This window comes from Schistocerca cancellata, chromosome 4 (assembly GCF_023864275.1).
Source record: "Schistocerca cancellata isolate TAMUIC-IGC-003103 chromosome 4, iqSchCanc2.1, whole genome shotgun sequence".
NCBI classification, from domain to species: domain Eukaryota; kingdom Metazoa; phylum Arthropoda; class Insecta; order Orthoptera; family Acrididae; genus Schistocerca; species Schistocerca cancellata.
The window spans coordinates 209,309,504-209,334,078 of record NC_064629.1 but is presented as its reverse complement, the minus strand read 5'-3'; positions in this window follow the sequence as shown (position 1 = coordinate 209,334,078).

Here is a 24,575-nt window from a genome sequence, read left to right as displayed (position 1 = left end):
AGTGCTGTTAGCTTTTCAGTTTACAAATGGCTCTAAGCACAACGGGACTTAACATCTGAGGTCGTCAGTCCCTTAGACTTAGAACTACTTAAAACCTACCTAACCTAAGAACATCACACACATCCATTCCCGAGACAGGATTCGAACCTGCGACCATAGCAGCAGCGAGTTTCCCTACTGAAGCGCCTAGAACCGCTCGACCACAGCGGCCAGCTTTCATTTTACAGACAGACTATACAGTCCCCTTATGCGAGTAGACAAAATAACTTCACTGAGCTCGTGCTTATATTGTGGAGCTATTTCTAGGTTATTAACTAAGCACTTACTTGCAGTGGTTAAGTGAGCTATTATGTAAAAGAGCTGTACAGCTGGAACTGTCCACTGTGTACCACAGCGAAGAGCCTTTTCCAGGTGTAACATGCTGTCAATATGTATTCGACAGTGTCGATTTCATTGGCTCCAATATGACTGTCTGGAATACTTTTCAGAGTATTAGTGGTATTAAATGCATCACCCCAGCCAACTGCTACAGAAAATACCTGTACCTTTTCACAATCTGAGCGGCTATGATGCCTAGTTTTCCATTCAACACGTAGGATTTTGTATCTCGCCTGGAAGGCGGCGCGTGGGTCTGCTCCTGCAAACGGAAGGGTAGGCCGAATGTAGGAAGTTAGGAGGAGCAGGTGAGGTAGAAAACTTGGCACTGCAATGAAAAGTGGTTTTACTTAATTTTGGCTGAGATGAGCACGTAGGTGCGAAGTTGTACATCAGGTTACAAAGTTACAAGTAATGGCTCCCCACTATGAAATAGAATCAACGTTGCTTGGTCGTCTACTAGGAATCAAATGGGCAGAATCTGGAGCGGCGCTCATAGAGCTGCACAGCGCCGGCTAGAGGGCGTTGTCGTCGGTGTCGGTGTAGTGCCAACCTAAGAACTTGCACCTACGCCGTGGCATCGTAGCTATCGATACCACATAGGTGATTTCGGGTTGACGTGATAACAACATTGTCATGCCTGACACTGAGGCTAACACCAAACAGAGGGCTCTCATGGCGTGTGGTTTGAAAACAAATTGTACAAGTTAATGAGCAACTCAGTTTTCAGAAAAACTATGGAAAATGGTAGAGAATACCGCAAAATTCATTTAGTACACCATGGGGATGGCTGTTACGGAACAAGAGATTACGTTGCCAGATCAAATTTGAAACAGGTCACCATCTTGAATGAAGTATTAGCCATTGTGGAGATGGTCAGGGTTTCAGTACAGTTCACGAAGCCTATCTATATTGGTATGTGTTTTCTGGACATCTCCAAACTCCACATGTACCGCTTTCACAAATACTTTGCGAAGTCAATCTTCGGTAACGCCAGGTTACTTTAGATAGATAAAGACAGTTTCATCTTCTAGATGAAAGACTGTGGTTCACATGAAATACTAAGGTATAGTCCCAAGGAATTCGCCACGAGCGAATATGTAGTCAATAATCCTTACAGCTTAACAACTCAGAACAAGAAAGTTATCAGCCTGATGAAAGAAGAGGCGAACGATTTGCAGATCGTGGAGTTCATGGGGTTCGGGACGATGATGTACACATACTGTGTAGATGCAGGCGCCACCCAGAGGCGGGCTAAGGGTGTGTATCGTGTGGCCTCAAAGGCTCTTACGATCGATAGTTACAAGAGGTTCCTCCTCCAGGCCATTGGCACAGGCAATTTTTAGATCGAGAGGTCATGAGGTACACATTGCACTGCAGTTGAGAATAGAGCTATCGAGTCAAGACGACAAGCAGTTCATCCATAGGGACAGGATCAGCAACTTTCCATATACTCACTATTCATTTAAGTGATTGACTGTATGGGTGTGTATTTATTTATAAACAGTTGATGTGTATGTGCAAATTGTGAATTAGTTGGATGAACCGCTCGTCATAGCTGTGTTTGTCTGTCTGTGTGTGTGTGTGTGTGTGTGTGTGTATGCCTGATTACATAATATGTTTCTGTACACCGTATATTTATATAGTAGCTGACAATCCGGCAGTGGCCGGCCGGGGTGGCCGAGCGGTTCTAGGCGCTTCAGTCCGGAACCGCGCTACTGCTACTGTCGCAGTTTCGAACCCTGCCTCGGTCATGTATGTGTGTGATGTACTTAGGTTAGTTAGGTTTAAGTAGTTCTAAGTTCTAGGGGACTGATGACCCCAGCGGTTAAGTCCCATAGTGCTCAGAACCATTTGAACCAATCCGGCACTGCCTGGGCATTCATTTTGCCAGTTTCCTATCAGAAACGAAAACAAAAAACAAACTGTGTGTGTAGTGCAGTATCGAAAAAATTTGATTTACATGTATTCGTGAAAACACCTTGGAAATATGAAACAGATTTACGAAGATCCCAGACGGTTTCTGTATGCTGTCGTGTCTACAACATGATTTTGTTAATGTCTCTGTGACAACCCCCTTATCATAGTTCTATAGATGGCTATCGTTTTCGTCTACAGCCATTTGCGCCACGCAGTTGAAAGTTGTGAAAAGTGCTTCCAGGTGTCAGCACTCGACATTTGGAATGTCTTAGTAGTAAAGGATAAACGTATTAGAACTTGACGCATGATGCGACATTTTTTCATGCATCTCAGTGTTTATGATAGCATACGTCTTGAGTCTTGTGTCGAAATATGTTGCGAACAGAGTTAGTAGCAAAGAGGCAGTAAATTTAAACGTCATGCATCACGTGCTAATTCTTCACGCACTCAGTTTTTATGACGTCATGTTTCCTGATCTATGTGTCATATAGTGATATAATTTTGTAAGAACATTCAGTGGCAAATATGGATACTGTCTACAAAATGTTTGCGAATGGAGTTAGTAGCAAAGAAGTAATAAATTTAAACATCATGCACAATCCGGTAGTTTTCCACACACCTCTGTGTTTATGACGTCATATCTCCTGAACTACGACAGGTAGGTGATTCTTATCCCTACAGAGATTGTTACCCGACAGTAAAGGACACGTGTACCAAGTTTGGATGAAATCGGTCAAGTGATTTAGGAGATGATATGCATCATACACAGAGATACATCCGTTTTTATAATATTTATGGATTGTGTACAATGTACACGACTGCACACTACGTATGCATGTAAATATTGTATATATATATTTGTTGAGTGTGTGTGTGTGTGTGTGTGTTTTGTTGGTGGCCGAGGGGTTCTAGGCGCTACAGTCTGGAACCGCGGGACCACTACGGTCGCAGGTTCGAATCCTGCCTCGGGCATGGATGTGTGTGATGTCCTTAGGTTAGTTAGGTTTAAGTAGTTCTAAGTTCTAGGAGACTGATGAGCTTAGAAGTTAAGTCCCATAGTGCTCAGAGCCATTTGAACCATTTTTGTGTTTTGTTTTTTCCTTCGCCTGATGCTGCTAGTTCCATTTTCCGTGTATATACATGTATATATTGTATATAGAAAAGCATTTATTAAACGTAAATATTGTTTATATTGAACGAAATATAGATACCGTATATATTGAGACAGATGATGAAACCAGTCAGAAAGAAAATGATTAAAAATTTAAAGAGACATATAATGGGAATCGTAATATTTAAGTTATTCTTTTGTTGCTTGATAGTCATTAGTCGTTAAAAACCATAGTTTGCAAATAACCCCCTATGAGTAAATGTACTAAAAAAATTAAAATTATTGTATATAAGAAGAAACCACTGCATAAACAACAAGTGACTGTAAATAAAAAGTTACTAAATAACAAATTATTGCATATTAAAAATACGCTGTGTGTACGACAAATGGTGCTGTAAAAAGAGAAGTAATTTTTAAATAATATACTGCAAAAAAGTTGTATACATGGAAGAACCCAGGAGATACTAAAAGGTATCAGATAGATTATATAATGGTAAGACAGAGATTTAGGAACCAGGTTTTAAATTGTAAGACATTTCCAGGGGCAGATGTGGACTCTGATCACAATCTATTGGTTATGACCTGTAGATTAAAACTGAAGAAACTGCAAAAAGGTGGGAATTTAAGGAGATGGGACCTGGATAAACTGAAAGAACCAGAGGTTGTATAGAGTTTCAGGGAGAGCATAAGGGAACAATTGACAGGAATGGGGGAAAGAAATACAGTAGAAGAAGAATGGGTAGCTTTAAGGGATGAAGTAGTGAAGGCAGCAGAGGATCAAGTAGGTAAAAAGACGAGGGCTAGTAGAAATCCTTGGGTAACAGAAGAAATATTGAATTTAATTGATGAAAGGAGAAAATATAAAAATGCAGTAAATGAAGCAGGCAAAAAGGAATACAAACGTCTCAAAAATGAGAACGACAGGAAGTGCAAAATGGCTAAGCAGGGATGGCTAGAGGACAAATGTAAGGATGTAGAGGCTTATCTCATTAGGGGTAAGATAGATACTGCCTACAGCAAAATTAAAGAGACCTTTGGAGAAAAGAGAACCACTTGCATGAACATCAAGAGCTCAGATGGAAACCCAGTTCTAAACAAAGAAGGGAAAGCAGAAAGGTGGAAGGAGTATATAGAGGGTCTATACAAGGGCGATGTACTTGAGGACAATAGTATGGAAATGGAAGAGGATGTAGAGGAAGATGAAATGGGAGATGCGATACTGCGTGAAGAGTTTGACAGAGCACTGAAAGACCTGAGTCGAAACAAGGCCCCCGGAGTAGACAACGTTCCATTGGAACTACTGACGGCCTTGGGAGAGCCAGTCCTGACAAAACTCTACCATCTGGTGAGCAAGATGTATGAAACAGGCGAAATACCCTCAGACTTCAAGAAGAATATAATAATTCCAATCCCAAAGAAAGCCGGTGTTGACAGATGTGAGAATTACCGAACAATCAGTTTAATAAGCCACAGCTGCAAAATACTAACACGAATTCTTTACAGACGAATGGAAAAACTAGTAGAAGCCGACCTCTGGGAAGATCAGTTTGGATTCCGTAGAAATACTGGAACACGTGAGGCAATACTGACTTTACGACTTATCTTAGAAGAAAGATTAAGGAAAGGCAAACCTACGTTTCTAGCATTTGTAGACTTAGAGAAAGCTTTTGACAATGTTGACTGGAATACTCTCTTTCAAATTCTAAAGGTGGCAGGGGTAAAATACAGGGAGCGAAAGGCTATTTACAATTTGTACAGAAACCAGATGGCAGTTATAAGAGTCGAGGGACATGAAAGGGAAGCAGTGGTTGGGAAGGGTGTAAGACAGGGTTGTAGCCTCTCCCCGATGTTATTCAATCTGTATATTGAGCAAGCAGTAAAGGAAACAATAGATAAATTCGGAGTAGGTATTAAAATCCATGGAGAAGAAATAAAAACTTTGAGGTTCGCCGATGACATTGTAATTCTGTCGGAGACAGCAAAGGACTTGGAAGAGCAGTTGAACGGAATGGATGGTGTGTTGAAGGGAGGATATAAGATGAACATCAACAAAAGCAAAACGAGGATAATGGAATGTAGTCGAATTAAGTCGGGTGATGTTGAGGGTATTAGATTAGGAAATGAGACACTTAAAGTAGTAAAGGAGTTTTGCTATTTGGGGAGCAAAATAACTGATGATGGTCGAAGTAGAGAGGATATAAAATGTAGACTGGCAATGGCAAGGAAAGTGTTTCTGAAGAAGAGAAATTTGTTAACATCAAGTATAGATTTAAGTGTCAGGAAGTCATTTCTGAAAGTATTTTTTATGGAGTGTAGCTATGTATGGAAGTGAAACATGGACGGTAAATAGTTTGGACAAGAAGAGAATAGAAGCTTTCGAAATGTGGTGCTACAGAAGAATGCTGAAGATTAGATGGGTAGATCACATAACTAATGAGGAGGTACTGAATTGGATTGGGGAGAAGAGGAGTTTGTGGCACAACTTGACCAGAAGAAGGGATCGGTTGGTAGGACATATTCTGAGGCATCAAGGGATCGCCAATTTAGTACTGGAGGGCAGCGTGGAGGGTAAAAATCGTAGGGGGAGACCAAGAGATGAATACACTAAGCAGATTCAGAAGGATGTAGGTTGCAGTAGGTACTGGGAGATGAAGAAGCTTGCACAGGATAGAGTAGCATGGAGAGCTGCATCAAACCAGTCTCAGGACTGAAGACCACAACAACAACAACTGCAAAAAAAAAAAATAGTTGGTAACAAACTATTAGTTAATTTGCCGCATTATTGTTATTATTTCCAGATCTTGCCAGTATAGAATTATTGTTAATGATAATTTGTTTATGACAAACCTGAGCTCTCCCTCATGATGAGGAGGCCTTGAATTCAAAGGCCTACACAGTTGAGTTAATTATAAAAAATCAAATGGTCAAATGAGTGTGAAATCTTATGGTACTTAACTGCTAAGGTCAGCAGTCGCTACTTAACCTAAATTATCCTAAGGACAAACACACACACCCATGCCCGAGGGAGGACTCGAACCTCCGCCGGGACCAGTCACACAGTCCATGACTGAGTTAATTATAAGGGCTGATAAGGGAGAGTATAGGGGAGCTCGAATCTTCTTGTTCCATTGTATTTCCTACCATGCTACTGTGTTACCATTGGTCCAAGGGTTTTCCACCAATTTTATACCACGTGACCACTATCGACTTACATGCCCATTTGCCTTAGGCGTGCGGGTAGGGTAGTGGATTTCTTGGACGACCTTGAATGTAGCTCGCACACTTTCCTACGATGTGTGGGGGTTCCCTTCGCTGACCTTGACCAAATGCCGGTGATTCACCTGGGGGATGACCTTGATTATAAGTCACCCAATTCTGTAATCTGGCACCAGAACTCCGTATCAGTGACTTTGAGGTAAGAAATTGGTCTTGAATTGGTACCATTAACCTATGACCCATGTCCGGAATTGTATTTAGTTTGTTAGTTATATGTACCTTATATGATTTGAACGATTCCTTTAGCTGAACAATGCAGAATGAGTCAATTTCCAGGGTATGCATGCATTAATTATTAGCGTTAAAATTAATGAACACATTATTTCTTAGTCCTACTACTACAGCTACACTTAGAAACTAGTAGATATAAAATAAGTCTGAAGATCGGATTACTGTCACATTTCCTGCTTCACGGTACACACACTGACTAAGAATAGGTCCCTGTTATGATTATGACATCACATACCATTTTCGTCCGACTACAACAGCGGCTACGACAAACCAGTACATTCGAACTAGGAGGAGCGACTATGATGGATTACTGATGAGCCACAATCTCGACTTTGAAGAGGACGTCCTTCGTCATGTAGGAGAGAACACGACGACGAATCCTCGAAGCGTTGTCCTTGCCATGGGCCCCTGTTGAGCACACACGTCAGAGCTCATTATGTCCTCAGCGCTCGTATCGTGAAGCCCGAGTTGTGAAAGTAATCTGATTTTTAAACTTACTTTTCCATCCATACAGCACATTTATGGACAATTATCTCTTCGTTATTCGTCAGAGTTAATATTATGTTTAGAAATTTATTGACCAATAGTTCAAAATGCAAAGTTTCTGGTTAGGGATACACATAATTTTCTCTTTTCTTGTTTTAGTGCAACGCGTTTAGGGGCCACAGCTCCTGTCTCAAGGCCTACACTGACGTTTCTTGGATATCAAATCTGTTTCAGTTCATCACCTTCACGGAATGTCCATTTTCTGAATCGATGTAAAGCTTCTACATTTGTACTTAAACCTCAGATAATGTAACACGTTTGTGATGTTCTATATCTTGAAATGTTCTCATTCTACACATTTTGTTTGATTCGCTTTAGGTCCGACATTGTTACATACTAAATGCAGTTAACACTGTAAAACTGTTTTTAATTTAGAAGGGGAGCATTATTTTCTCTGTTCACAAATACACTCCTGGAAATTGAAAGAAGAACACCGTGAATTCATTGTCCCAGGAAGGGGAAACTTTATTGACACATTCCTGGGGTCAGATACATCACATGATCACACTGACAGAACCACAGGCACATAGACACAGGCAACAGAGCATGCACAATGTCGGCACTAGTACAGTGTATATCCACCTTTCGCAGCAATGCAGGCTGCTATTCTCCCATGGAGACGATCGTAGAGATGCTGGATGTAGTCCTGTGGAACGGCTTGCCATGCCATTTCCACCTGGCGCCTCAGTTGGACCAGCGTTCGTGCTGGACGTGCAGACCGCGTGAGACGACGCTTCATCCAGTCCCAAACATGCTCAATGGGGGACAGATCCGGCGATCTTGCTGGCCAGGGTAGTTGACTTACACCTTCTAGAGCACGTTGGGTGGCACGGGATACATGCGGACGTGCATTGTCCTGTTGCAACAGCAAGTTCCCTTGCCGGTCTAGGAATGGTAGAACGATGGGTTCGATGATGGTTTGGATGTACCGTGCACTATTCAGTGTCCCCTCGACGATCACCAGTGGTGTACGGCCAGTGTAGGAGATCGCTCCCCACACCATGATGCCGGGTGTTGGCCGTGTGTGCCTCGGTCGTATGCAGTCCTGATTGTGGCGCTCACCTGCACGGCGCCAAACACGCATACGACCATCATTGGCACCAAGGCAGAAGCGACTCTCATCGCTGAAGACGACACGTCTCCATTCGTCCCTCCATTCACGCCTGTCGCGACACCACTGGAGGCGGGCTGCACGATGTTGGGGCGTGAGCGGAAGACGGCCTAACGGTGTGCGGGACCGTAGCCCAGCTTCATGGAGACGGTTGCGAATGGTCCTCGCCGATACCCCAGGAGCAACAGTGTCCCTAATTTGCTGGGAAGTGGCGGTGCGGTCCCCTGCGGCACTGCGTAGGATCCTACGGTCTTGGCGTGCATCCGTGCGTCGCTGCGGTCCGGTCCCAGGTCGACGGGCACGTGCACCTTCCGCCGACCACTGGCGACAACATCGATGTACTGTGGAGACCTCACGCCCCACGTGTTGAGCAATTCGGCGGTACGTCCACCCGGCCTCCCGCATGCCCACTATACGCCCTCGCTCAAAGTCCGTCAACTGCACATACGGTTCACGTCCACGCTGTCGCGGCATGCTACCAGTGTTAAAGACTGCGATGGAGCTCCGTGTGCCACGGCAAACTGGCTGACACTGACGGCGGCGGTGCACAAATGCTGCGCAGCTAGCGCCATTCGACGGCCAACACCGCGGTTCCTGGTGTGTCCGCTGTGCCGTGCGTGTGATCATTGCTTGTACAGCCCTCTCGCAGTGTCCGGAGCAAGTATGGTGGGTCTGACACACCGGTGTCAATGTGTTCTTTTTTCCATTTCCAGGAGTGTAAATAGGGTTTTTACCCCGAAGTATGCCATGCTTGACAAAATCATTGGGCACCAACCTGATTTTGCTGACAACGTGTTGTCAATGTCATTCTTATAAGATTTGTCAATTCAAATGTGCCACGATAAAGATTTAGACCTGATTTACATTTAAAATGACAAGCAGGTTCTATGATTTCTGCAGGGAATGACAATTGACCCTCAATTAAATAAATGTAACGTATTGCACTTAAATACGTGAAGAGATCCGTTAGTGTTCGATTACGCTATTGGCGAAAAATTACTGGACACATTAACAACCATAGAGTATCTAGGAGTAACCGTCCAGAGTGACTTAAAATAGAATGAAAAAAAAAGCATTAAAAGCAGGTAACAAGCTGAAACTTGCTGGGAAATGTTGCTCTCAAGCAACGTTATAGTTCCACATTCTTTTCTGCGACGTGTATTAAGCTTCATCTGTGGACGCGCAATTAAGCTTGCAATCATCGTTTAAGCTGTCTGATCCAACGATGTTCTGCTCTCTCTCTCTGGTGCAAAATTTCTAAATACAGTAATGTCTATTTTTGTCAGACGTCGGGATCATCTGTTTCCGTTGTACCTGTTTCAGTTAATTTTGTGACGCTATTTTATCTTGTGCCACAAAAATTAAGTATAAATGGAAAGAAGAAGTCATGAAGGTGAGTGAGTTATTGTATAATTTTTACGTGGGGCGTTGCAAATGGCTGATGTTTTCTGGGAAGAGGAAGTCTAGCAGGCCATCATTGGATCGGCGACCAGTTCAGATGATGAAGAAAACAATAGTTCCTGTCTCAGTGGATGATATACGATATGATAGTTTTGGTCACTGTCCATAGTATGGCCCAAACTGTTCTTTGCTTTGTTCCACAAAGGGATTATTTTAAGACATTTCACACGAAATAGTGGGAAATTCAATCATTTTTGTTGCTACAGGAACAACATTGTACTGATTCATATTATAACACTCGTGCGCTACTTATGGGCGTTGATGATAACAGGCAAAATACTGTAATTTGAAATAATGCATGTAATCTAAACAATTTAATGTTTTCCTTCATAATATGTCTGTGTGTGGCTTTCAAAAGACTTGTTCGACCGATTATTGAGTATTATTCATCAGTTTGGGACTCTTCCCAAGTAGGATTGATAGAACAGATAGAGACAATCCAACGAAATGTGGCAAGTTTCGTCACGGAATCATTTAATAAACGTGAGAGCGTTACGGAGATGCTCAATAAACTCTAGTGGTATTAGTTATGAGAGAGGTGTTTTGTGTCACGGAGAATGTTACTGTTGAAGCGTACATTTGAAGAAGATGTGAGCAGCATAGTACTTACGCTCACCTACGTCTCGCGAAATGACCACGACGAGAAAAGCATAAAAATTAGGCCTCATACAAAAGTTTTTCGACAACACTTCTTCCCACGCTATTCGCGAATGAAGCGGAGAAGGGGAAAAACGATACTGGTTCGAGAGGTACCCTCCGCCACACACAGTAGGGTGATTTCCGAGTATTCATGTAGATAAGTGTTGATGTAGAGTTACTCCGATATTTATGAGTAAATTTTATCAAGATTCGGTAGTTTATTTACATTTACGCAGAACATTCTGTTGCTAATAAAAAGAAACAATATCCCACAAAACTGGGTCTCCCTGTCTCTAATTCTTACCACCAGTCGACATTGTTCTACATCTGGACTGAACTGTGAGGCGATCAGATCAGCCAAAAGACTTACGGCTGAGTGCACCAACCTCGATTAAATGTTAACAGTGGTAAAGTCTGTATTTAACTCTGTTCAACGCAAAAGTCTGCTGCATCGACCAAGATCAAAGTTAAATGGGAGAGTTGACTGCGATTACATTTGACCATGGATCACGACAGGTTTAACAAGTGTTCGGTATTAAGATGGCAGCGTATTTCAATTTACTGAGCCAGACTCAATGTACTGTATACCGCACCTTATACTTACGACGAATCTGGAAAATTTATGAATCATACTTACAGGAGCAGAATTAAATTGTGCCTCCATATGTGACGACATTCCCTGTTTTTCTCTAATAAGGGGACCACACGGCAATCGGATTTTTGTAATTTTTTTCAGACTCAGGTGCCAAGTCATGGAATACCTGGTAATATTATATCAGATCTCCTTTCGCCCGGGATATTGCAGCTGCTCGACGTTGCATGCACTCATCAGCTCGCTGGAACTCCCTTGGAAAAAACTGAGCCATGCTGCCTCTATAGCCATTCATAACTACGAAAGTGTTGCCGGAGCAGAATTTTGTTCACGAACTGACCGCTCGGTTATGTACCGTAAATCTTGGGAGGGAATCATGTAGAGTGATCTCGCTGACAAACATTTCTCTCGAATTTCCCAGCATGTTCTTCGAACCAATGACGAATGAGTGGGGCCTAGTGACATGGTGCATTGTCATCCATAATAATTCCATCGTTGTTTGGGACTATGACGATCATTAATGGCTGCATATGGTCTCCAAGTAGCCGAACATCGAGAGGACCTAATTCATTCCCTGTAAACGAAGTCCACACGATTATGGAATCACCACTAGCTTGCACAGTGCCTTATTGAAAACTTAAGTTTATGACTTCGACGGGTCTGCGCAACACTCGTAGCCTACCATCAGATCTTACCAACTGAAGTCGGGACTCATCTGACCAAGTCACAGTTTCGCGGTCATGTAGGGTTCAACCGATATGGTCACGAGACGAGGAGTCACTATAGGTGATGTCGTGGTGTTAGCAAAGGCACTTTCGTAGGTCGTCTGCCGCCATAGCCCATTAACGTCAAATTTCCACACTGTCAAAAATGGTTCAGATGGCACTATGGGACTTAACATCTGAGGTCATCAGCCCCCTAGACTTAGAACTACTTTAACCTAACTAACCTAAGTACATCACACACATCCATTACCGAGGCAGGATTCGAACCTGCGACCGTAGCAGCAACGCGGTTCCGGACTCAAGCGCGCCCAGAACCGCTCGGTCACAGCGAGCGGCCCCACACTGTCCTAACGTATACTTTCACCATAAGCCCTACATTGGTTTCTGCGGTTATTTCACGCTGTGTTGCTTTTCTGTTAGCACTGGAACTCTACGCAAGCGCCGCAGCTCTCGGTCTTTACATGAAGATCGTCGGCCATTACCTAGTTTGTGGTGAGAGGTATTGCCTGATATGAGATGTTCTCGGCACATTCTTGACACTGCGGATCGCGGAATATTTAGTTCCCCAACGATTTCCGAAATGCGTCTAGCTCAAACTATCATTCCGCGTTCAACGTCTGTTATTTCCCGTCGTGCGGCCATAATAACGATGGAAAACTTTTCACGTACATCACCTCAGTATAAATGACAGCTCCACCAATGTACTGTACTTTTTTACATTATGTACGCGACACTACCGCTATCTGTATATATGTATATCGTTATCCCATGACTTTCATCACTTCAGTGTATTTATGGTACTTGAAGTTCAAAACTCAAATATACCTCTCCCAAAGCAATGTATGTAATATAACATAGCTTTGTTAGATATACAGTATTGCGTTTGAAATGTCAACCTTTCTTATATGGCATTAGTGTATTTTCCGATTCGTGTAGACCCATCGTTTTGCACATTTTATTCTTGAATGAGGGAAGTGTGAAGGCAAAAGGACTTGACCTCAAATGCCGCGTGGCAACGGCCTTGCCGCAGTGGAAACACCGGTTCCCGTGAGATCACCGAATTAAGCGCTGTCGGGCGTGGCCGGCACTTGGATGGGTGACCATCCAGCCGCCATGCGCTGTTGCCATTTTTCGGGGTGCACTCAGCCTCGTGATGCCAATTGAGGAGCTACTCGACCGAATAGTAGCGGATCCGGTCAAAGAAAACCATCATAACGACCGGGAGAGCGGTGTGCTGATCACACACCCCTCCTATCCGCATCCTCACCGGAGGATGACACGGCGGTCGGATGGTCCCGATGGGCCACTTGTGGCCTGAAGACGGAGTGCTTCTTCTTCAAATGCCGCCCTACGTATAGATTTCGAAACATAAGAAACATAATCAGTTAAGGCTAGTAAACTATAGAGTGTCCGAGTGTTCCAAATAGAGAGAGGTAGGTGCGTAAGTGTTTGGTAGGGGAGGGTGGCGGGCGGGGGGCGGGTCCCGCAGTTCTCCCGTTTCAGGAAATGTTTGTACGTGTTTTGTATCATTGCCATAAGTTGTTTTATAGCTATGCAACCTATTTTATTCTCGAGTATGATGATTACCAAAGAGACTGACCATTTCTTCGTAAAATTTAGCATTGATTTTGGAAATAATGGTTGTACGACTACTTTGCTAATTGAACCCAAATGACTATAGGTGTCATTTCTTTGATAGCCAATAAAGAGTTCCGTCACAGAACTATTACTATACGAATACATAAAGGAGAAATGTTGCTAGGAAAAATCTCGAAAAGTTCTTGGTCGATTTACTTCAGATTTTACATGACACACTTATGAACCATAGGGATGGACATAGGCTACATTTTTTTTATTTCTTTCTAAATTCACAGCGAGAAAGAAAATTATGTTCTGTACTGTGAAAGTGGGCGGTTTCGTTTCCTTTCTCGCAGTTGGTTTTAACAGCTACCTCTATATCACGAAATTTGGATCGGATTATGATTAGAATTCTACTATGCAATCTGAATCCTGTGAAACTTTGTAGTGTTATCCGTTCCCAGGTTAAAACTAGGCGAAATAATGACACTGAAAATACTATCCTCACAGATCGAGCATCAGGAGAGTACTCTCTCGTACTCCGCATACCAGTAAGCCATTCAAGCGAATCAAGGTTTCCGAGCACAACTCGCGACCAAACCCAGACTTCCATATTTCGACGTTCCTGCGACTCAAACTGTACTCGTAGACACATTATGTAATTGCCATAGAGGGGGGGGCTCGTGTTGTCTGTAGTTTAACCATGCCTAGACGGTCAATATCGCGGTTCGATTGCGTCGGCATTGTTACCTTGTGCCAGGATCGGCTCTCAACAGCGGAAGTGTCCAGGCATCTGGAAGTGAACCAAAGCGATGTTGTTCGGAAATGGAGGAGACACAGACAGACAGGAACTGTCGATGACATGCCTCGCTCAGGCCCGCCAAAGGGCTACTACTGCAGTGGATGACCGCTACCTACGGATTATGGCTCGGAGGAACCCTGATAGCAACGCCACCATGTTGAATAATGCTTTTCGTGAAGCCACAGAACGTCTTGTTGCGAATCAAACTGTACTCAATAGGCTGCATGATGCGCAGCTTCACTCCCGACGTCCATAGCGAGGTCCATCTTTGCTACCACAACATCATGCAGCGCGGTACAGATGGGCCCAACAACGTGCCGAATGGACCGCTCAGAATTGGCATCACGTTCGTTTCACCGATGAGTGTCGCATTGGCTTCTACCAGACCGTCGTCGGAGACGTGTTTGGGGGTAACCCGGTCAGGCTGAACGGCTTAGACACACTGTCCAGCGAGTGCAGCAAGGTGGACGTTCCCTTCTGTTTTGGGGTGGCATTATTTGGGGCCAACGTACGCCACAGGTGGTCATGGAAGGCGCCGCAACGGCTGTGCGATACGTGAATACCATCCTCCGATCGATAGTGCAACCATATCGGCAGCATATTGGCGAGGCATTCGTCTTCATGGACGATCATTCGCGCCCCCATCGTGCCCATCTTGTGAATGACTTCCTTCAGGGTAACGACATCGCTCGACTCGAGTGACCAGCATGTTCTCGAGACATGAACCTTATCGAACATGCGTAGGATGGACTGAAAAGGGCTGTTTATGAACGACGTGACCCACCAACCACTCTGAGGGATCTACGCCGAATCGCCGTTGAGGAGTGGGACAATCTGGACCAACAGTGCCTTAATGAACTTGTGGATAGTATGCCACGACAAATACAGGCCTCCATCAATGGAAGAGGACGTGCTATTGGGTATTAGAGGTACCGGTGTGTACAGCAATCTGGACCACCACCTCTGGAGGTCTCGCTGTGTGGTGGTACAACATGCAATGTGTGGATTTCATGAGTAATAAATAGGGCGAAAATGATGTTTATGTTGATCTCTATTCCAATTTTCTGTACAGTTTCCGGAACTCTCAAAAACGAGGGGATGCAAAACTTTTTTTGATGTGTGTATGTGTACAATTATAGGCTGTGACGGAGGAAAGACGACATATGGAAATTGTGGTCTCGCCATAAGTAGTGTACGGATCGCCAAAGCGGGAAAGACAGTGGTTTCCAACCCGAGGCCATTAACCCCTGAGGGGTAACACGATATTTTCCGGGGCTAAAAATACGAAGTGTTAGATTATGGTTCAGTCACATAACTGAATGGCTTCAAAAAATCATTTTCACTACCTCATTAGACTATTAAATTTAAGATAGGTTGCTGATTCTAAAAGCATAAAAAATGAGAATCAATGCCTGACGGTACGTTGCGGAGGCCAGAGCGAGTATATTAACAACAGTATTGGAAATTCGCTAGTAGTAATCGATGACAACTAGCTGCAGCTGGCTACTTGCCTGTATTGTTGCGGCAGTTCATTATTTACTCCACCGAGTTACCAGCTCGCTCATTGTTCATCTTTCGTTAGTCAACTGTTAGCTCGCCAACCAAATCGACGGGTACGAAGTAAATGTCTCCGATTTCACTACCTTCTCAACGTATTTCGGTTTGAGACGAGAAAGAGAAACAGATGAGTGAAGTTTTTCTTATTCAAGCACTAACTGTTGGATAAGAAAATCTTTATTAGCACCACTGCCTTTCGTTCACTATTGGGCATATATATTCGAGTCGATAAGATACAAGCATGTGGGTGAGGGTATCTGTTCTTTCGGACATGTCCGAAAGAACAGATACCATCTCCATATAGATAAGGCTAATCGGCCAATGATCTTCTTCAGTGCGGATGCAGTCACGTTGCTCAAACTCTTGCGGGAACCGATAGATTGACTGCCGTGCGTAATGAGTATAGTGGGTAGGGGTACTGCAAATGTAGTGTGTGGACAGTAAGTTGGAAGTGTGGGTCTCACGGGGAGCGTGCCAGAGGTAAGTCCCTGGAGTCGCATTATCCTGTGTGTCCTCGATGGCTCTCCAGTCTGCTTTAGGCGGTGGCGCGCCGCGGAGCTGCTGTCCAGACCGCGGGCGCGCATGGACGAGGAAGTGTTTAAACCGTCGGTACTGGCACGTGTTGTTTGACTAGATCGCCATGGCATACAATTTTAGAAAGACTACGTTCCAATTAACGTTTGACAACGAATGTGCCATACCCAAGGCTTTCGAAATAGAGTGTTTTTTGAGGGAAGAAGTTCGTTTACCTCCTACAGACCTAATTGGAATACACCTATCCATTGTATCCACGAAGTCGGCGTTCCAAAACATCCCAAAGGTGTTCTATAGGATTCAGATCAGGACTCTGTGGAGGCCAGTCCATTACAGGAATGTTATTATCGTGTATCCACTCCGCCACAGGCCGTGCATTATGAACAGTGCTCGATCGTTTTGAAAGATGCAATCGCCATCCACTAATTGCTCTTCAACCTCGGGAAGCAAGAAGGTGCTTAAAACTTCATTGTAGGCCTGTGCTGTGATAGTGCCGTGCAAAACAGCAAGGGCTGCAAGCCCCCTCCATGAAAATCACGACCACACCATAACACCACCGCCTCCGAATTTTACTGTTGGCACTACACACGCTGGCAGATGACTTTCACCTGGCGTTCACCATACCCACACCCTGCCATCGGATAGCCACATTGTATACCGTGATTCGTCACTCCACACTATCTTCTTCCACTGTTCAATCGTCCAATGTTTACGCTCCTTACATCAAGCGAGGCGTCGTTTGGCATTTACCGGCGTGATGTGTGCCTTATGAGCAGCCGCTCGACCATGAAATCAATGTTTTCTCACCTCCCGCCTAACTGTCATAGTACTTGCAGTGGATCCTGATGCAGTTTGGAATTCCTGTGTCATGGTCTGGGTAGATGTCTGCCTATTACACATTACGCCCCTCTTCAATTGTCGGCGGTCTCTGTCAGTTAACAGACGAGGTCGGCCTGTACACTTTCGTGTTGTACGTGTCTCTTCACGTTTCCACTTCACTATCACGTCGGAAACAGTGGACCTACGGAAGTTTACGAGTGTGGAAATCTCGCGTACAGACTTATGACACAAGTGACACCCAATAACCTCACCACGTTCGAAGATCGTGAGTTCCACGGAGCGACCATTCTGCTCTCTCACGATGTCTAATGACAACTGAGGTGGCTGACATGGAGTACGTAGCAGTAGGTGGCAGCACAATGTACCTATTATGAAAAACGTATGTTTTTGGGGGTGTACGGATACTTCTGATCACATAGTGTATGACGGTTCACGCTCACTCAGTTTGAGTTGGGCTGCGCGGCGCCGTGCATAGTGGTTCAAGTTGGAGTGCCGCAGTCTCGCAGTGGGAACAAGTTAAGATTACAAGTGCCGCATTTATTGTGCTGTACCGTCATCTAAAAATGAGCTGTTGTCAGTGGTTAACATCTGCGTTAAAAGTATGTCAATGTACGGTGGAAATAATAATTTCGTTGAACTACATCTTGGCAAGGCTGAACAGTTAGATCTTTTTTTTTTTTTTGTCAAATGTCGTTCAAAGACTTAAAAGCTGTTGTATATGAACTACGAATAATGGACACATGTTGCACAACTGCAGTATCAACCGTTCTTTTTGGCAACGGCAGATTCCTTTATGAGTTACATGTACCTGTTCAAGCTCTCCAAAAGATATCAGCCATTGTCATCGAAGTATGCATAATATTCTTCGCTTCGTCGGTTTCGAATGCGACATCACTGGTGACCCACTTCCAGTCATCATTTAGTTTTGTTTTTATGTGATATTTATTGTCCTTAGGATCCCACGATCCCTCCTTTCCTCTACAAAGAGCTATAAGTTGTTAAGTATCTTTGTCGTTACACGCCATACTTAGTGAGAACACATTGTCGCACAGCGTATATAAACACTCACTGGGTAACTGCACCTGCGAACATTAAGCCATTTATGCAGTATGTGGTATGCTGTAACTTGTCAGACTGTACATTGCTTGGTGGCACAGTGCGATAGTCACTTGTCGATTGTCTCTGACTCGTGTCCACACTGTCAGTCTTCCTGAATACCGAGTCTGAGAATCCCATTTCGGATAGAATTAAAATGCCTGGGAAATACTGCCCTGCAAGCATTGGAGTCAAGATGCCGTGCCACGAACTCATATGAGTTGCCGTACGGAAACAGCCTTGCGACAATGAGTCGCACCTTTGCGTCTCAGAACGTACTAGGTGTTAGATTACTGCAGCATACGCTTTTATTCTCTCCGTCTCTTTCTCAGACGTAAACATGGTGCTGCTACTCTGGCCAGATATTCTCTTTCCTTTACCAGATAATCTACAGAGCTCAGTGGTAAACTACAAATCTAAAAGTCTCGGGTTCGAGCCCGGTCAGTCCCAGGATTTTTATCTCTCACTTACTACTTCTTTTCCTTCAGACAATGTTTGTTTATGTGAAAATTGCAGAGTTACACCGTGGTTCGGAATCCACGATAGACAGTAGTTTCCTCTATAGCCGGCTGGGTAAGCCAGTTCAAAAGACGGAGGAATCAAGGACATACTACCTCCAATAGGACTACGCGTAATAAACCACTGTGGTGTTGAAAACAGTCTGCGGATTGATGAAGGTTTACTTAACTTACATAGAGCAATTTCAACATTCGTGTTAAACCTGCAATGAACAAAGTACAGCAAAAGTAATGCTGACACCCATGTTAAGCTTACGATGAACAAAGTATAGCAACACTATATTGACGCCGGCCGGTGTGGCCGTGCGGTTTAGACGCTTCAGTCTGGAACCGCGTGACCGCTACGGTCGCAGGTTCGAATTCTGCCTCGGGCATGGATGTGTGTGATGTCCTTAGGTTAGTTAGGTTTAATTAGTTCTAAGTTCTAGGCGACTGATGACCTCAGAAGTTAAGTCGCATAGTGCTCAGAACCATTTGAACTACACTCCTGGAAATGGAAAAAAGAACACATTGACACCGGTGTGTCAGACCCACCATACTTGCTCCGGACACTGCGAGAGGGCTGTACAAGCAATGATCACACGCACGGCACAGCGGACACACCAGGAACCGCGGTGTTGGCCGTCGAATGGCGCTAGCTGCGCAGCATTTGTGCACCGCCGCCGTCAGTGTCAGCCAGGTTGCCGTGGCATACGGAGCTCCATCGCAGTCTTTAACACTGGTAGCATGCCGCGACAGCGTGGACGTGAACCGTATGTGCAGTTGACGGACTTTGAGCGAGGGCGTATAGTGGGCATGCGGGAGTCCGGGTGGACGTACCGCCGAATTGCTCAACACGTGGGGCGTGAGGTCTCCACAGTACATCGATGTTGTCGCCAGTGGTCGGCGGAAGGTGCACGTGCCCGTCGACCTGGGACCGGACCGCAGCGACGCACGGATGCACGCCAAGACCGTAGGATCCTACGCAGTGCCGTAGGGGACCGCACCGCCACTTCCCAGCAAATTAGGGACACTGTTGCTCCTGGGGTATCGGCGAGGACCATTCGCAACCGTCTCCATGAAGCTGGGCTACGGTCCCGCACACCGTTAGGCCGTCTTCCGCTCACGCCCCAACACCGTGCAGCCCGCCTCCAGTGGTGTCGCGACAGGCGTGAATGGAGGGACGAATGGAGACGTGTCGTCTTCAGCGATGAGAGTCGCTTCTGCCTTGGTGCCAATGATGGTCGTATGCGTGTTTGGCGCCGTGCAGGTGAGCGCCACAATCAGGACTGCATACGACCGAGGCACACAGGGCCAACACCCGGCATCATGGTGTGGGGAGCGATCTCCTACACTGGCCGTACACCACTGGTGATCGTCGAGGGGACACTGAATAGTGCACGGTACATCCAAACCGTGATCGAACCCATCGTTCTACCATTCCTAGACCGGCAAGGGAACTTGCTGTTCCAACAGGACAATGCACATCCGCATGTATCCCGTGCCACCCAACGTGCTCTAGAAGGTGTAAGTCAACTACCCTGGCCAGCAAGATCTCCGGATCTGTCCCCCATTGAGCATGTTTGGGACTGGATGAAGCGTCGTCTCACGCGGTCTGCACGTCCAGCACGAACGCTGGTCCAACTGAGGCGCCAGGTGGAAATGGCATGGCAAGCCGTTCCACAGGACTACATCCAGCATCTCTACGATCGTCTCCATGGGAGAATAGCAGCCTGCATTGCTGCGAAAGGTGGATATACACTGTACTAGTGCCGACATTGTGCATGCTCTGTTGCCTGTGTCTATGTGCCTGTGGTTCTGTCAGTGTGATCATGTGATGTATCTGACCCCAGGAATGTGTCAATAAAGTTTCCCCTACCTGGGACAATGAATTCACGGTGTTCTTATTTCAATTTCCAGGAGTGTATATTGACGATTCTGAGTTTACGCCCAAGTGCAGGTGAATAAATGAGAGGGGCAGTACCTAAATATGTTTACGCTTCAGGCTACTAAAGGTGCTTCATAATAAATTGAGGCAAAACGTTTACGGCAAAATATAAATTAAATTAAGTCATTTGCAAATAGACGTAAATCGGAAATCATCATCTGTTGCATTATGTCTTTTGCTGTTAATGCTACATTCTCGTGATCTTTTTTTTTTTCGAAAAATGCACTATGTTGTGTTTCTTTCTCTTAAGTGCCCGCACTGAAGACAACTTTTCTTTCTCTCAGGATCCATGGCACCTGGAGAAAAAAGATCGTACAAAGAAGCTTTTCTGCAGTTGGGTTTTACCACAATAATTGACAGAAGTAGCGAAAAGCCCCAGTGAGTTCTGTGCAGTATAGTGCTAACATAAGAGAGCATGATACCATGCAAATTAAAAGATCACTTTGAAAGAAGTGATGCAGAGTTCGCCGGAATATGCATTGAATCCTTCAGACGCAAAGAAGCTACACTGAAAAGTTCACGCATTAATTCAGCGTGCTACTTTTTTTCAGTCGATAGAAGCTAATCTTGAAGCATCACACCGAATCGCTCTTCGAATCGCTGAAAACAAGAAACCTTGTACAATAGGAGGGGATCTCATCACGCCTTGCTTACTAGATGCAGTCAAGTTATTTCTAGGAGAGCAACATGTGGAAAAAAATAAACAAGCTGTCTCCTTTCAACAACACGATTAAAAGCCGTATCGAGGACATGAATTTGGTTATTTTGGACACAGTACTCAACAAAATCAGATGAAGTAATTTCTTTGTACTACAATTAGATGAATCGATTGACATTGCATCTTGTTTGCAGCTGCTTTTCTATGTTCAATGCATAAAAGACGATGGCCTGAAAGAAGAATACTTGTACGCGGAATCATTGGACATACTACACATGGTGAGGATGTTTTTCGATCAGTAAAGAATTTTGTCGAAGGAAATAAGTTGCAGTGGTCGAAGTTTATGAGTGTATGTACAGACGGAGCACCTTCTATCTTGGGCGTTCGCTCTGCATTCCACAGATTGTTGAAAGAAGTTGCTCCAAATGCAACATTTAGCCACTGCATTATACATCGCTATGCTTTGGCAGCGAAAACATATCCACCTGATTTGTTGAATGTAATCACTCAAATAAAAGATTGTGGACCATATCCGATGTAGTGCAACAAAGACAAGAGTTCTCAAAGGGTTTGTGCAAAGAGACTGGAGTGAAATTTGATGTGCTCGTTTCACACAGAAGTTCGATGGCTGTCACGTGGCAAGGTGCTGCATAGAATACTTGAGCTCCGACCGCAAATTGCTTTATTACTGAAAAGGACGAGGATGGAAAAGGAGAAAGATTTACATGCCAAAATAACAGATACTATATTTATTTTCAAAGTGGCATATCTTGAAGATTTCTTTGCGGAAATCAATACGCTTAACCTCGGCTTCCAACGAAATATGACGAATATTTTAACGGCACAAAATAAAGTTGCCAGTTTTCTTCGGAGTTTGGAGCTTCACCAACCCAGGGCTGAATTTCAAGACATTTCGATGTTCCCAGAATTGACAGTAATACTCGATGCCTACAGTGAAAAATGCTCATTCATAAATGAAATATGTCAGCACTTACCACCAGTAATAAATTCTATCAGTGATTAATTTCCTACACTGGAGAATCGACAAGTAAATGCATGGGCTTTAAGACCGTTTTCAGTGAAAGAAGGTATATTTTCAGACAGTGAAATTCGAGCCAAAGCAGAATTTCTTGGACTACGTGAAGACAACACACTGAAAATAGGTTTCTCCAAAACGGAACTGGCAACGTTTTGGAAAAAGCTGGGTGACAAGAACACGATTTACGATGTGTACTAGCTGAGACCAAACCGAATATAAAAAAGATTGTTAAAAATGTGCAGTACCAACCGTCTCATAGACTTTCTTTATTCCTTGGTTTAGTAGAACACTTACAAAAACATGACAGTTTTATTTGTGAACATTAGTAAAATGTTGTGTATTTTCTTGTAATTTTAAGAATTGGAGCCAACGGCCTTGCAGCAGTGGTAACACAGTTCCCATCAGATCACCGGTGCTGATGCACTGGGCTAGCACTTGGATGGGTGACCATCCGGTCTGCCGAACGCTGTTGGCAAAAGAGGCCCACTTAGCCCTTTGAGGCAAACTAAAGAGCTACTACACTGGGAAGTAGCAGCTCCGATCTCGAAAACTGACATACGGTTGGGAGAGCACTGTGCTGACCACATGCCCCTCAATATCCGCAGCCAGTGACGCCTGTGGGCTGAGGATGACACGGCGGCTGGTCGGTACCGTTGGGCCTTCATGGCCTGTTCGGGAGGAGTTAAGTTTTTTTTTAAGAATGGGACGTTCAAATTTTTTTTCGAAGAAGCATGAATTCAGGATTTATCCGCCTTTTTGCGAGCATACAACTCTTTTGTCTTACTACCCAGACGTGTTTCATCACAATTGCGGCATCCTCAGTGAGTTTTTTCCTTATATTTTTTCTTGCAAATTACACTGCTTGAGTCCTATGTCTGCCAATGGAAATAGTCCACAGGTCTATATTAGTAAACCATGTCATCCTTGCTGAATTTGGATTGTTCTGAGCGTGTTTTATTGTTTTCGTATATTTGGAATGACTTTTCTCCTGCTCGTTTGTGAATAACTGCTTCTTGCTATCTTTCTTCCTCTCTCAAATTTAGTTAGACACTACACTCTGTTGGGGATATTAGTTTCTACATGAGCTCGTTCAGGGGTAGTTGTCTCAAAAAGATTGGGAACCACTGGGTTACGGCGACCGCTCATGTAAAGTGCGAAATCCGGTTTCGAGTCCCGGTCCGACACAAATTTTCATTGTCGTTATCACCTCATACAGCATACGCTTGTTCGCATTCGCAACTGCGAATACATTCCATTATTTCGTATAACGTTGCTTTGTTGAAGATACGGTATTGTCTTCGAAAGGTCAACCTTTTTCATATAGTATTAGTGTATTTTGAGAGTCGTGCAGACCCATCGTTTTGCCACATTTTGTTCTTGAAAGAAGGAAGTGTGACGTGAAAAGTTCTTTAGCTCAGACGCCATGCAGTGTGCAGATTTCGTAACATAATTACTTCAGTTAAGGCTAGTAAATGATGGAGTACCGGAGTGTTCCAAATAGAGAGAGAATGCGAGAGAGAGAGAGGGAGCGATGCAGCTGGCAAGTCAATCCTGTTTCAGGAAATGTTTATAGGTGTTTTGTATCACGGCCATAAATTGTTTATTGCTATGAAACCCATTTTATTCTCTACTATAATGATTACCAAAGACAGTGACCATTTCTTTCTAAAAATTACCATTGGAAACAACGGTTGAACGAGTACTCTGATAATTTAGGCCAAACGACAGCAGGTGTCATCTATTTGATACCAAGTAAAGAGTTCCGTCCTTTGGTTTTTGCAGAACTGTTATTTGCGTGGGTATATAAAGGGGAAACCTTGTTAGCAACAATCTCGAAAAGTTTTTGTTTGACTTACTTGATTTTTTACACGGAGTTCTAATAATGGTTCCGGCGGAGGTTCGTGTCATCCCTCGGGCATGGGTGTGTGTGTTTGTCCTTAGGATAATTTAGGTTAAGTAGTGTGTAAGCTTAGGGACTGATGACCTTAGCAGTTAAGCCCCATAAGATTTCACACACATTTGAACATTTTGATTTGTTCT